The sequence below is a fragment of the Poecilia formosa genome, unplaced genomic scaffold (genome assembly GCF_000485575.1).
Source record: "Poecilia formosa unplaced genomic scaffold, Poecilia_formosa-5.1.2 Scaffold532, whole genome shotgun sequence".
In the NCBI taxonomy this organism is placed as follows: Eukaryota; Metazoa; Chordata; class Actinopteri; order Cyprinodontiformes; family Poeciliidae; genus Poecilia; species Poecilia formosa.
Window position 1 is genome coordinate 64,091 of NW_006800471.1, and position 12,669 is coordinate 76,759.

Below are 12,669 nucleotides of genomic sequence, written 5' to 3' on the forward strand. Positions count from 1 at the left end.
TCCGTTTCAAATGCGACCTAACGTCCAGATCGCATTCATCCGAACTGAAGGTCACTGATTCTCAACAAATCTCACTATTCTGCGTCCTGAAGTAAGCAAGTGAGAAAAACAACAACCATGACGAACTATATGAGGATTAAGTTGTTAATGTGCTGCTCCAGCCGGACAACAACTTCAAATATGTAAGCTAAGCTCCACCGTTAGCCTCCATGTTTACTTCCGCAAACACTGAGCACTTCTTTTTATGGCAGCTGGAAGAACACTGAGAACACTGATGCTATTGCGCCCTCTACTGCGCATGTGGGACACTATCAGGTTGTTTGCCTGTTCACACTGCAGAACGCATACAGGTCGCATTTACTGGCAGTGTGAACGGCCCCGGCAAAAAAATCAGAATTGCCAAAAAATCGGAATTGGATCACTTCAGGCTGCAGTGTGAATGCACCCTCTGTTCCAACTTGTTTCCCGTTCCTTCTGTTGCCAAGTTGCCGCTGCACAACAAAAACAGTGGAAGTTCTCCTATCAAAATAAAAGCATAATATACAAAAACCATTAGTTAACTAACAAAAAGGCAATAAGCTCTAAAAAGGGAGTACAACAAGTAAGTTGGAGTTATTTACACTCCCACCAAAATTATAAATGAGTTTACACAAGAACAGAAATAATTTTCTCAAACAAAATAACCCATGTATACATTACCTTAAAAACTTTCTAACAGAATAAAAACATGTCATGGCTGTTCAGATTATTTACAGTCAGGGGTCTACTATAGCCAAGACTTCAAAAAGTCCTTAGTGAGGTATCATTGAGTGACTGAATGGCATTCGGCACATTACTAACTGTCCTTAAACAGTCCATGCCACATTGTGTGAAGGGAGGAGACGCTCTAAACGCTGTACAGGTTGGTCTTAGCCCTCTGGAGCTCTGCGAAGCCTGAGACCGATGACACACTGGCAGATAAATGAAGCAACAGTTCTGCTTATCCCAGGGATCCAATGACCACTCCATCTGATTTTTTTTATGGTGAATCCTTTTCCTTGGTGCTTTACTTTGTTGTGATTCTGAGATATGATGAGTTTGCCTGGTTAATGTTGCTTTGGGATCACATCTTGGTGCTTGAAGGAGTCCTTGATAGATGAAAGTCATCCTCCCACCTTGAGGAGATCGTCTGTTTCCATGAATACATCTAGCTGATGCATTTTGTTGTGATGTGGTAGCTGGTTGCCTTGGGTGTGGTAAGTACAATATTCGCCTTGTATTCTTTCACATCTCTTTTGATTCTGTTATTCTTGTGTGCAACATAGTCCATATTGTAATTTTCTGCCTTGTTAAACATTTGCTTTGAGTGTTTCAATGTGATTTCTGCAGGCCTTTTAATATCTGAGTGTGAAGCTTATTTGAATAGAAGAGCCTTCTCACCGTGTCCTTGTTTGCTTTTCTGTATTCCTTCCTTACGTTTGTCCAGAAAAACGTTATCCTTTTGTGAGCCTCTTCATCCTTTACCTTTCCATCCTTAACACTGATCATGTCCATCGATGATGCAGAAGACCATTCCTTTACCATAATTCACAGCACAGAATTGTTTCAGTTTCGTTTGACTCTGATGTGGAGATACCAATAATGCTCCACCCTAGATCTGTCTGGAAAGCAAATGGTTAATTCTCCTTTCCCAGCAGAACCTTTTTTGGAGCTAAAGCTCTGGCACAATTAAATCCAATAAGTAATCCAGCATTGCAACTAAGGAGAGGAGGTAACTTATCTTCAATGTCTGCCATATGATTCCATTTCTTTGCCATTTCATTTGTAGGTGCGTTGTCATGATTACATGGGATGTTGTCCTTTGTGTAACAGGGTGGAAGCTCAATGTGGAAAATCTGAATTATAACCTCTCACACGTAGCCCTGCTACTCTCTGACTTTTGACAATTGTTTGAACTTCCAGCATTGTGGTAAGTTTTAAGTTAACTGGATGGGAATCTGCTTGTAACTGGTTAATTACTTCTTCACTGATAAATGTGTTGTCACTTTGTGTCCAGTAAAGCGTAAACTAACTTCTCTTTAGATGGACTCTGGGCAGTAGAAACCCACACAGGAACAATCATGCAGGTGCAACCTGACTGACCCATCTTTGTGACACTCAGAGCTGTGGCTGCTGTAGAATCACTTTCTATGATGTTTGTGGAGCTCTCAGGTCTTTCACTTGCCTTGTCATTCTCAATGTAGGTGATGGGATCCATGCTGAACACCATGGCCACAGGCGCTGGGATTCTGTTTACAGCTATGCTGTCTTGTTTCTCAGCTTTAGCCAGCTGAGAAACGATGGAGCAGCAGCTTGAGGGTGTAATTGTTGTAGTGGATTGTTTACAGGAACTGATGCACATTGTTNCATGTATGCTATCCTGACAGCGTATGGCTATCTGATAGAACAACGGCTCTCAGCGACACTCCAGTCCTATCTAATAAGTAAAGAGACGAGCAGATTAATCGTACTGTTCCTGAATGTCACATCACTATATTGCAGACTTTTGGACACAGCGTTGTCCCATATATGCGACAAGTCAGTCAACACCTCCGCACAATATTTCAGCGCAGTGAGTGACAACTTTTTTCATCACAAATAAGGTGTCTCTGTACAGCTAGCTTTGCTAACATCACGTCATCGGAGCTTACCTTTCTTTGAGCTACTTTTCTAAGTGACGAATAAAGTTAGACGTTGTCCCCACCGTCTGTGAAAGCGAAGCGCTGCTGAGTTATCTGTGGTCATCGGATTTCGTATGATTTATGCAGCACAATTCTATTACTGACGATTAGACAGACATCGTCTGCCGCTCAGAGAAAACAACTGCGCATGTCTTGGAGCGCCGCGTGCGAGTGAAAGGTGGGGAGGGAAGTAACAGAAACACATTATTGGTTGGATTTTAATAGGTGCGTTTTGCATCCACTGAAAACAAAGATGTTAACAAATAAAGTGGACATTATGCTGTACGTTTAGTGATATTTTCACAGTTGCAGTCTCGACTGGTCTTGAAATAAAATGCCGAGTCCTCAGCGCCCGAGACCGAGACAAGACCGAGACCAAATGCTTGAGTCCGAGACAAGACCGAGACCATCAAAAAATGGTCTCGAGACCAAGACCGATCTCGAGTACTACAAGACTGGTTTTTAGAGAGCATGGCATCAGAGTTTTCCACACATTACACACATGTTTGCATACCAGTAAAATGTGATGCCAGTAAACTTGTTGCAATCGCATGACAAATTAAAATTAGCTTGATCATTTCCATTCTGATGATTAATATTTTTGGTGGACAATTTAGTTTACAGAGGAATGATAACCCATTTTATTTATAGCTTTGTTTATAAGTGTTTCTTTTTCTCAGTTTTATTTATTGTTTTTGGTGTATTTTATTTTGGATATTTAAAACACACATTTGAGACCACAGCACTCTCACACTGTTCTTTCCACTGGCTGCCTTTGCACTCTAGAATTGATTTTAAGTTTATGAAATCTTTGAATAGGCTGGCACCCTGTTACCAATGAAGTGATTTTCAGATTCATCTTGATGTAATAATATAAACTTGAAAATTTCTGAAGAAATTTAAATGGTGCCTGCCAAAGTGTGCCCGTCGATTGGAACCCTAGTTTAACTCAACCACTGTTACAGATGGGATTAGTGTGGCCCTTTAAAATGAAGTTTACTGAGAAATTCAGAATATAATAAATATAATAGAAAATTCCTGAAGAAATTTAACCGGGGCCTGCCAAAGTATGCCGATCGGTTTGAACCCAGCATTCTGATGCTAAAAATTAGCATCAATGCTAAGCTTAGCTAAGTTGTAGTCAATAACCTGTGGAGAGGCAGAAGCATGTTGACTAAACCGTACTTTTATCATTCATTATGTTAAAATGAATGCATAAGCTAAAATTAGACAAAATGCTAATGTTAGCGTGAAGGCTATCAGTAGCATGTGGGGCATCACTATCATGTTGTCTGTCATTGACTTACTCCATTCAGTATACTAAACATTGTGAATAAGTAAGAAAATTAGTTAAAAGCTAACTTTAGGGAAAAGGCTAATGCTAATGCTCTGGCTTGCTGCACAAGGCAGTGTGCTAGTGGGGTGTTTCACTAGCACACTAGTGTTCTACTAGCACCGTGACTGACCTGCTTCTCAATTCAGTCGCTCGCCCTATGCATTGCTATGGGCAGGCCCCAACTAGAAAAATAGCTGTTCCTAGCGAAACAGCCGTGAGAATGCACATTTGCAGAATGATTGATGCAGAAATCCAAGAAACATGAGAACAAACAATAAGAAGTAGTAAAAAGCAGAAGAAAGCTACTGTCATACATTGTAGAAATCTTTTGCTTAGTAATGAATGAATGCTCAGAATTCAGAAGAAGAAGCAGAAGTTTGTGTGCAACCTGAATTATTTGAAAAAGTCAAAAAGTGAAACAGAGCTTAATAAATAGCATAATTAGCACAGGAAGTGGAAATTAGTACAAAACCAGACATATTTGAAACCATTGAACAGTGAAACATAGCAAAAAGCAGAAATGAGCAAAAGCAGAAATTAGTAAAAAAAACAGAAATATTTGAAAAAGTGAAACATTGCAAAACAAATAGCAAAAGGAGCAAAAGAAGCATATTTACAGAATGAATGATGGAGAAATGCAAAAAAACACAAAGAATAAGAAGTAGAAAAAAGTGAAGATTGCTACAGTCATACATTGTAGAAAACCTTTGCTCAGTAATGAAATTTAGCAAAGGTATAATAGAATTCAGCAGAAGAAGCAGAAGTTTTTGTGCAACTGAATGATTTCAAAAAGTCAAAAAGTGAAACAGAGCTTAAGAAATAACATAATTAGCACAGGAAGTGGAAATTGGTACAAAACCAGAAATATTTTAAAAAGCTGAACAGTGAAACATAGCAACAAGCATAAATTAGCAGAATGACACTTTTAATACAAAGTTGACATTATTCAAAATGTCTTTGTTATGACAACTTGACATTAACCAGGAAATCATTACTGATATAAATTTGTTATAAAAGTATTACTGATTGCACTTTAAAAATTAGGTAACTTTAGCTGTGTCTGAATTCAGGGTCTGCATCCTTCGAAGGACTGGTCTACGTAGGACGGGTCCTTCAAAGGCCGGGAATAAACTAAAACCGGAAGAAAAATATCTGTGGATTCGGACAGGTCTAGCCTTCACCAACTGTCCCCGCCCCCACCTCAGCGTAACTCATGTTGCCAAGCAACCGTGACAGCGTGAAGCAGAGAGCGGAGAAGAAAAAAAAAACGGAGCCGAAGTTTGTTTTTCAGTCATGTATTACTGATTTCTATATTATTCTTCAACTTTTATAGTAAAGGATGTTCCATAGTAAAAAGGAAATCTCTTAGTTTGATTATAAAATGTTCAAAAGTGTACTGCACTTTTCTACAAGGAATACAAATTATTCATTTACAAATATAATACTCTCCACATCGCAGATAGGACATTACAGTTAAATAAACATATTATATTTGAAGGCTTAACTTTAATTAATCAATCAAACCGATGTGCTCTGCTTTGAAATACTTTGTAAACCAAACATTTTCAACCAGACCTGTCTGAATAATATCGGTGTTTAACTCCCNCTGGGATTCTGTTTACAGCTATGCTGTCTTGTTTCTCAGCTTTAGCCAGCTGAGAAACGATGGAGCAGCAGCTTGAGGGTGTAATTGTTGTAGTGGATTGTTTACAGGAACTGATGCACATTGTTGCCAGAGTGGTTGATATGAATCTCTAGAACCAACTGGAGCTGGTTGGCTTTACTGATGAATAGGTTTATAGGGAGTAAACCCTGAGTTTCACCATAACAGCTTGTGCCTCTATCAAGGGAGCCACTAATAATAAAATACATTTAACAACTTTGTTGGAACTTTTTTTCTGTTCCTTCTGTTGCCATGCTGCCGCTGCACAACAAAAGCAGCGGAAGTTCTCTTTATCAAAATAAAAGCATAAAATACAAAAACCGGACGTTAACTAACAAAAAGGCAATATGCTCTAAAAAGAAGTATATCAAGTAAGTTGGGGTTATTTACAACCTTTTATATGTTTTTTGCAATTCCATGATTGTGGAGATTCAAAACCCACAACTCTAATGCATGATTCTTAGTTTATTGCAAATATCCTGCAAAAATGGTCAAAAACACTGGCTTTAACTGCCTGCTAGCTTAACTGCGGGTGGCAGTGTTTCATACTTCTACTACACTTGTTATCTGATCAATATGTATAGTAACAAAAACCAAGCTATTTATGTTCTTGGAGGTCTGTGCAGATCAGCTGCTGGGATTTTTAGCAGCATTTTTAATCAGTCCCTCACCCAAAGCTCCATCACCATGCTTAAAGTCCTCCACCATCACACCACATTGACAAACGTGGAACAGCAAAGGAGCTATGTGAAGCTGCTCTTCCTGGACTTCAGCTCATCTTTTAACACCATCATTCAGAGCAGACTGGTGAGGAACCTTGGGGATCTGGGTCTCCCCCACAACATCTGCTGCTTGATCATGAACTTCCTGACACACCGCTCCCAGAGGGTGAGAGTAGGAACCAACCTGTCCTCAGCCCTGAGCACAAGCACCGGCCTTCCACAAGGCTTTGTGCTAAGAGACCCCTAGTTTACAGCTTCTACTCCCATGACTATAGCCCTTCCCACCCAAACAATACCATCATAAAGTTTGCTGATGATACCACAGTGGTGGGGCCGATCTCTGGAGGAGATGAAATCGCATACAGAATTGAGGTGGAATGACTGTCTGTCTGGTGCACCAATGGCAACCTCCGTTTGAACACCTTCAAGTCGAAGGAACTGATTGTCGACTTTAGAGGATGTAAACCAAACATTCAGCCCAGAGTTATAAATGGGGAGAGGGTGGAGATGGTGACACATTTCAGTTTCCTGGGCAGCTGTGTGTTTACATCTTACACCATCTAGCCCTGCGCGTGGCCCTGTGTCTGCATTGATAAAGTTTATGTGTTCCTCAGTGGTGCATTGGTGCGGCGATTGATCAGCGCATGGATGGGCTGTAGTGCTTGCCTCATAGTCATAGAGCATGCTGTTTTTATTATTTATTTTTTGCAGCGCCACAATGCTTCAAACTGTGCCATATCAAATGCTTTGTCTATCCGGTAGTTGCTGTGATGCAATCAGGAAAACTTGCTCCTTAAATCTCTGGCAACTAAACATTCTCTGTTAAGCTTACAAAATTAACGGTCAAGAAATGGAAAAGCTTGTTCTCTACCGTCCCATAAGTTGAATCTCCTCGTATATTTCTCTGTATCCAGCAGTGGGATGTGCAGTGCAGCGGGTTTAGCTTTTCATGCAGGGCCAGTCCTAGATTGCATGAGGCCTTGAAAACAATTTGATTTAGGGTCCCCTCTATCTGCCAAGATCATCAGCACCACTAACAGCATTTCAACAATGATTTAATGGAATATGGGAGAGGGGCTCTAGCTTAATTGTCCAACATTAAAAGATGTAACTGTAAATTGCTGAGATAACAGGTGTTTGTTCACAAATATATTTGTGAACAAACAGAGCTCAAACTCTGTTTCTTCACAACTCTGTTACCTCTGTTACCATAGCAGCATCAAACTGTTGCTTACTAACTCAAGATTGTTCTTTGCACTTCTTACAAAGTAAACTTATAATAATAATAATAATAATAATAATAATAATAATAATAATAATAAATTTAATTTGTACCACACTTTTCATTAGCAAAAATCTCAAAGTGCTATAGTGCAACTAAAATCATAGATAAAATCATCATCATAAAAATCATGTGGAGGCAGAATAGGCTTGCTTAAAAAGAAAAGTCTTTAAGCATTTTTTAAAGTCAACCAGTGGTTGCGGAGCTCTCAAATAATCATGGAGAGAGTTCCAGAGATGGGGGGCAGCCACAGCAAATGCCCAATCACCGATGGTCCTTAATCTGGATCGAGGAAAGTGGAGGAAGTTGCAGTCTTGTGATCATAGAGATCTGGTGGATGAATGTGGATTGACAAGGTCCTTCAGATAATCCGGTGTGGTTCCGTTTAAACACTGATGGGTAATGAGAGCGATTTTGTACTGAATTCTGTAGCTGACAGGAAGCCAATGAAGGTCATGCAGAATAGATGTAATATCGTCAGATTTACAGGCTCTCAATAGAATCCTGGCTGCGCTGTTTTGAATGTATTGAAGCTTCTGAAGATGTTTTTTATGGATTCCAACAAACAGAGTTGCAGTAGTCGAGCCTGGAGGCCTGGAGGCTCGACTACGGCATCTTGTCTCTGATGCCGAGACAATAGTCTCGGCATCAGAGAAACAGAGAGATGGACGAATTTTGGAGATATTACGAAGATGAAAGAAACAGATTTTAAATAGATGCTTAATGTGATTTTCAAATGTAAGATGAGAATCCATTCTTACTCCAAGATTTGTAACAATGGTGGAAAGGGGGAGGTCTTGTCCAGAAAAGAAAATAGTCGTCAAAGTTGAAGTTGAACTTGCCAGCTCCTTAAAATCTTAAATTGAAATATTAAACAATTTAAAATCTTTTAATGTATCCCTGCTGAAACCATTAAATCTAATTTAACAACATTGCTATTCTGACTAAACGAATGTTAAAATTTAATATCGGTGGTCTGTGTTAAAATGTTAGCATTTATGGGGCCCCTGAAGATCCAGGGGCCTTATGCAGCTGCCTAGTTAATTTATTTAGTTCAGTTCTAAATGTGTTTTTAGATCCACTGGCTAATTACCTAATTGGGATTTAATAGATGTGAAAAGAAATTATATTTATTTTAACTGTATTTTTTTGTTTTTCTTAAGACTGTGTGTTTTAGCATTGCTAAGGTCTTCCAGTAACATAAGAAAATGTAAGTTGATACATTTCCTATCAACTTACATTTTTTAATACAACAAACACGGTGTGCAGCTGGTGGGCCATCCTTGCGCCCCAACCACTGACTTTAGCAAGTTTTCAGGGGGAAACTGAGAAGTTCAAACAAAACAGGGCCGTGCAGAGACCTTTGGAGGGGGAGGGGCTCAAAATTAAAAAAGGCCACATTGAACAAGATCTTAAAACACAGTACAACAACATAACAACATAGCAACAATATTAATCAAGAATTTAATTTGATCCTACTATATCAAATTAGTTCAGTTCATGTGGGGACAATGTAAAGCAAATGTAATATATTTTACATTTGCTTTAATATATTTTCTCCAACAGGTATAATGTTGCTGTTTCTGCTGCTGACAGTCCTGGAGGGCTGAGCTGATCTGTTACTGTAGCTGTTAAACAGACCATCGGAGAGAAGGTCGCTGGTTATGAAGTTATGAAATAAGCAAATTTGCTGCCATTTTACTAATTAAGCCTGTTGGGATCTGGGATGGGGTGCACAGTGGCACAGTTGGTAGCACTGTTGCCTTGCAGCAAGAAGGTTCTGGGTTTGATTCCCAGCCTGCATGGAGTTTGCATGTTCTCCCTGTGCATGGTGGGTTAATGTCTGTCTGGTTAATTGGTCTCTCCTAGGTGTGAGTGTTTGTGTGCATGATTGTGTGTCTCTGTGTTGCCCTGCGACAGACTGGCGACCTGTCCAGGGTGACCCCACCTCTCTCCCGGAACGTTAGCTGGAGATAGGCACCAGCAACCCTCCTGTCCCAACTAGGGACAGAAAATGAATGGATGGGAACTGGGGTTTTCGGTTTCTTTGTGGGTTTTTCTCTGTTTGCCTGCTGCTTCCCCCTTCATCCACTAGATGGGGACTAGAGGCTGTACACCTTGGAGGGTGTACCCGCTGACTCTGTCGGTGCACCTGTGATTCATCACTCAATCATCCTGGAATATATGAGGAACAGGCTGCCAGCACTTCAATGCCTGAGTGTTTGCCAGTCATGGTACTCTGCGCCCCTCTGAGCTAGCCCTCTGTGTTATCTCTGAAATTGCTTCTAGTAATTTATCCTTGTCACCTCTCTCTCAGGTGTTTCATTGTGACACCTTGGAAATTCCCCTGTGAAGCCTGAGACCTGGCTTTCTGGATCTCCCCCCCGCATGACATCGTGGATTGTTACCCACTGGTTGCCCAAGAACCTTCTTCACTCCTGCAGATCTCCAATAAACCGTTTCTAGATTCCCAGCTGGCAGTCAGTTCGCTCCTCATTCCTCCACATCTGAACTTGCCTGAACTTACCTGTCCTCCCTCCACCACAACCTCCCCATCACCAGCAGAGAACCCACTCCGTCAAGACCTCACACTGGAACCCGGACCACTTCAAGGATACCCACACAGTGGTTTCCATACTCTGGAAACCATTGCATTACCCTCCTGGCGGAAATCTATCTTCACATCAAGTAAGATCAGACTAATTCATCTCGAAGTTCCAATTTTCTGACGACCTCAAACTCATCATCTCTTTTTCTTCAGCATACAGACAACCTGGGTTGCCAACCCCAAGGACCAGACTCGCATAATCTCACTTTTCATTATTGTTAAAATAAACTATTTATCTGATTATCTATTCTCCTGGTGGTGTTCTGTATGTGGGTAAAGAAAATGGGTAACACTTTATTTGAAGATGGTGAATAAGACTGTCATGACACTGTCATAAAGATGACATAACACCTGTCATGAACATGAATAAGCCTTCATGAATNCGTGAAGGATACACCGGACCCATCCTTCAAATCTGGGGAAAAGAAGGACGCATTTGAAGGATGCATTTGAAGGAGTCTTTGAATTCGGACAGGCCTTGTCGCCACGCTATGACGTAATCAGCCTACAAATCCGTCCTTCGAAGGATGCAGACCCTGAATTCGGACACAGCTTTTATGTTATTAAAGGTAAAGTTTAAACAGTAATGATTTCCTGGTTAATGTCAAGTTGTCATAACAAAGACATTTTGAATAATGTCAACTTTGTATTAAAAAGTGTCATAATTTACCGAATGACGTTTTATGACAACAGTCATAAATATTCATGAAGGCTTATTCATGTTCATGACAGGTGTTATGTCATGTTTATGAAAGTGTCATGACAGTCTTATTCAACCCCCTTCAAATAAAGTGTTACCGAACATTTTTATATTTGAATTGACCGAAAAATGTGAGCAGGATTTTAATATGCAGTAATGCATTCTCACTGACTAGAAAAATTGCTGTTCCTAGTGGAACAGCCGTGAGAATGCATATTTGCAGAATGACTGCAGCAGAAATGCAAGAAAAATTTGAGAACAAAGAATAAGAAGTAGGAAAAAAGCATAAGAAAGCTACAGTCATATATTGTCGAAATCTTTTGCTAAGTAATGAAATTTAGCAAAGATATATCAGAGTTTGTGTGCAACCTGAATTATTTGAAAAAGTTGAAAAGTGAAACAGATCTTATAGCACATTTAGCAAAAGAAGCGAAATTAGTACAAAACCAGAAATATTTGAAAAAGTGCAACAGCAAAACAAATAGCATAAAGGAGCAAAAGAAGCATATTTGCAGAATGAATGATGGAGAAATGCAAGAAACATGAGAACAAAGAATAAGAAGGAGAAAAAAGCTACAGTCATACATTGTAGAAAACCTTTGCTAAGTAATGAAATTTAGGACAGGTATAGCAGAATTCAGCAGAAGTATGTGTGCAACTTGAATGATTTGAAAAAGTCAAAAAGTGAAACAGAGCTTAAGAAAGAGCATAATTAGCACAAGAGGAAATTAGTACAAAACCAGAAATAGTTGAAACAGTTGAACAGTGAAACATAGCAAAAAGCAGAAATTAGCAGAAGCAGAAATTAGTACAAAGCCAGAAATATTTGAAGAAGTGAAACAGCAAAACAAAAAGCATAAAGGAGCAAAAGAAGCAGAACATTTTGATATATGAATTGCTAAAATTGATTAAGTTTGCAGAAGACCTTTGCAGACACTAAAACCAGTAGAAGCGGAAGGCATACAGAAAGGTAGACATGCAGAATGCAAACACACAGATAGAAACAGAGCACAAGAGAAAAATACATTGAAAGAATAGGAGAAGGTGCGACATGGCTGTACTCCAGAGGAGTTTGACAGTAAGCAGAAAGAGCTGTAGCAATGATAATAATAGTTCCTTAAAGAGACATACATGGCTACATTTTAATGCATAAATTATTTCTCTACAGTGAAATATGTATGAACAGCATCATTTTGTTTGTCAGAAAGCATTAAAAGTTCAAAAACGGAAGTTACTAGAGTGTACACTCTGGCAACTGATGACAGTTACAGAATTCCACCGTGTATTTCAATTGGGCAAAAATTTGCACAAAAGGGCAATTATTTTAAAAAGTACAATAGTGAATTTTAGCAAAAGTCATAACAGCAATCTCCTGAAGAAGCTGAACATTTTGAGATATGAATTAGCACAATTAGTTGAAAATAGCAGAAATAGTTAATGACCGAAAAATGCGAGGAGGATCTTAAGTGAGAGTGCAGTAATGCATTCTCACTGATAAAGAAACGATCTATTATGTGTAGAACAATAGGTGCCTGCCATGCATTACATGGGAGGCAGTGACTGCTTTACTTCGATCTTCCCTATGTAATGCTAATGGGAGGCCCCAATAAAGAGACATTCTATTGGGTATAGAACAATAGGTGCCTGACATGCAATGCC

At 39.5% G+C, this 12,669-nt stretch overlaps 1 long non-coding RNA gene across 1 annotated transcript; it reads left to right on the forward strand.

Moving 5' to 3' along the window:
- Positions 1–9,669: 9,669 nt before the first annotated feature.
- LOC107834153 (uncharacterized) lies at positions 9,670–10,639 on the forward strand. The gene is made up of 3 exons (XR_001659941.1): positions 9,670–9,936; positions 10,020–10,390; positions 10,464–10,639. It is a non-coding gene; the product is annotated as an uncharacterized LOC107834153 (long non-coding RNA).
- Positions 10,640–12,669: the final 2,030 nt, after the last annotated feature.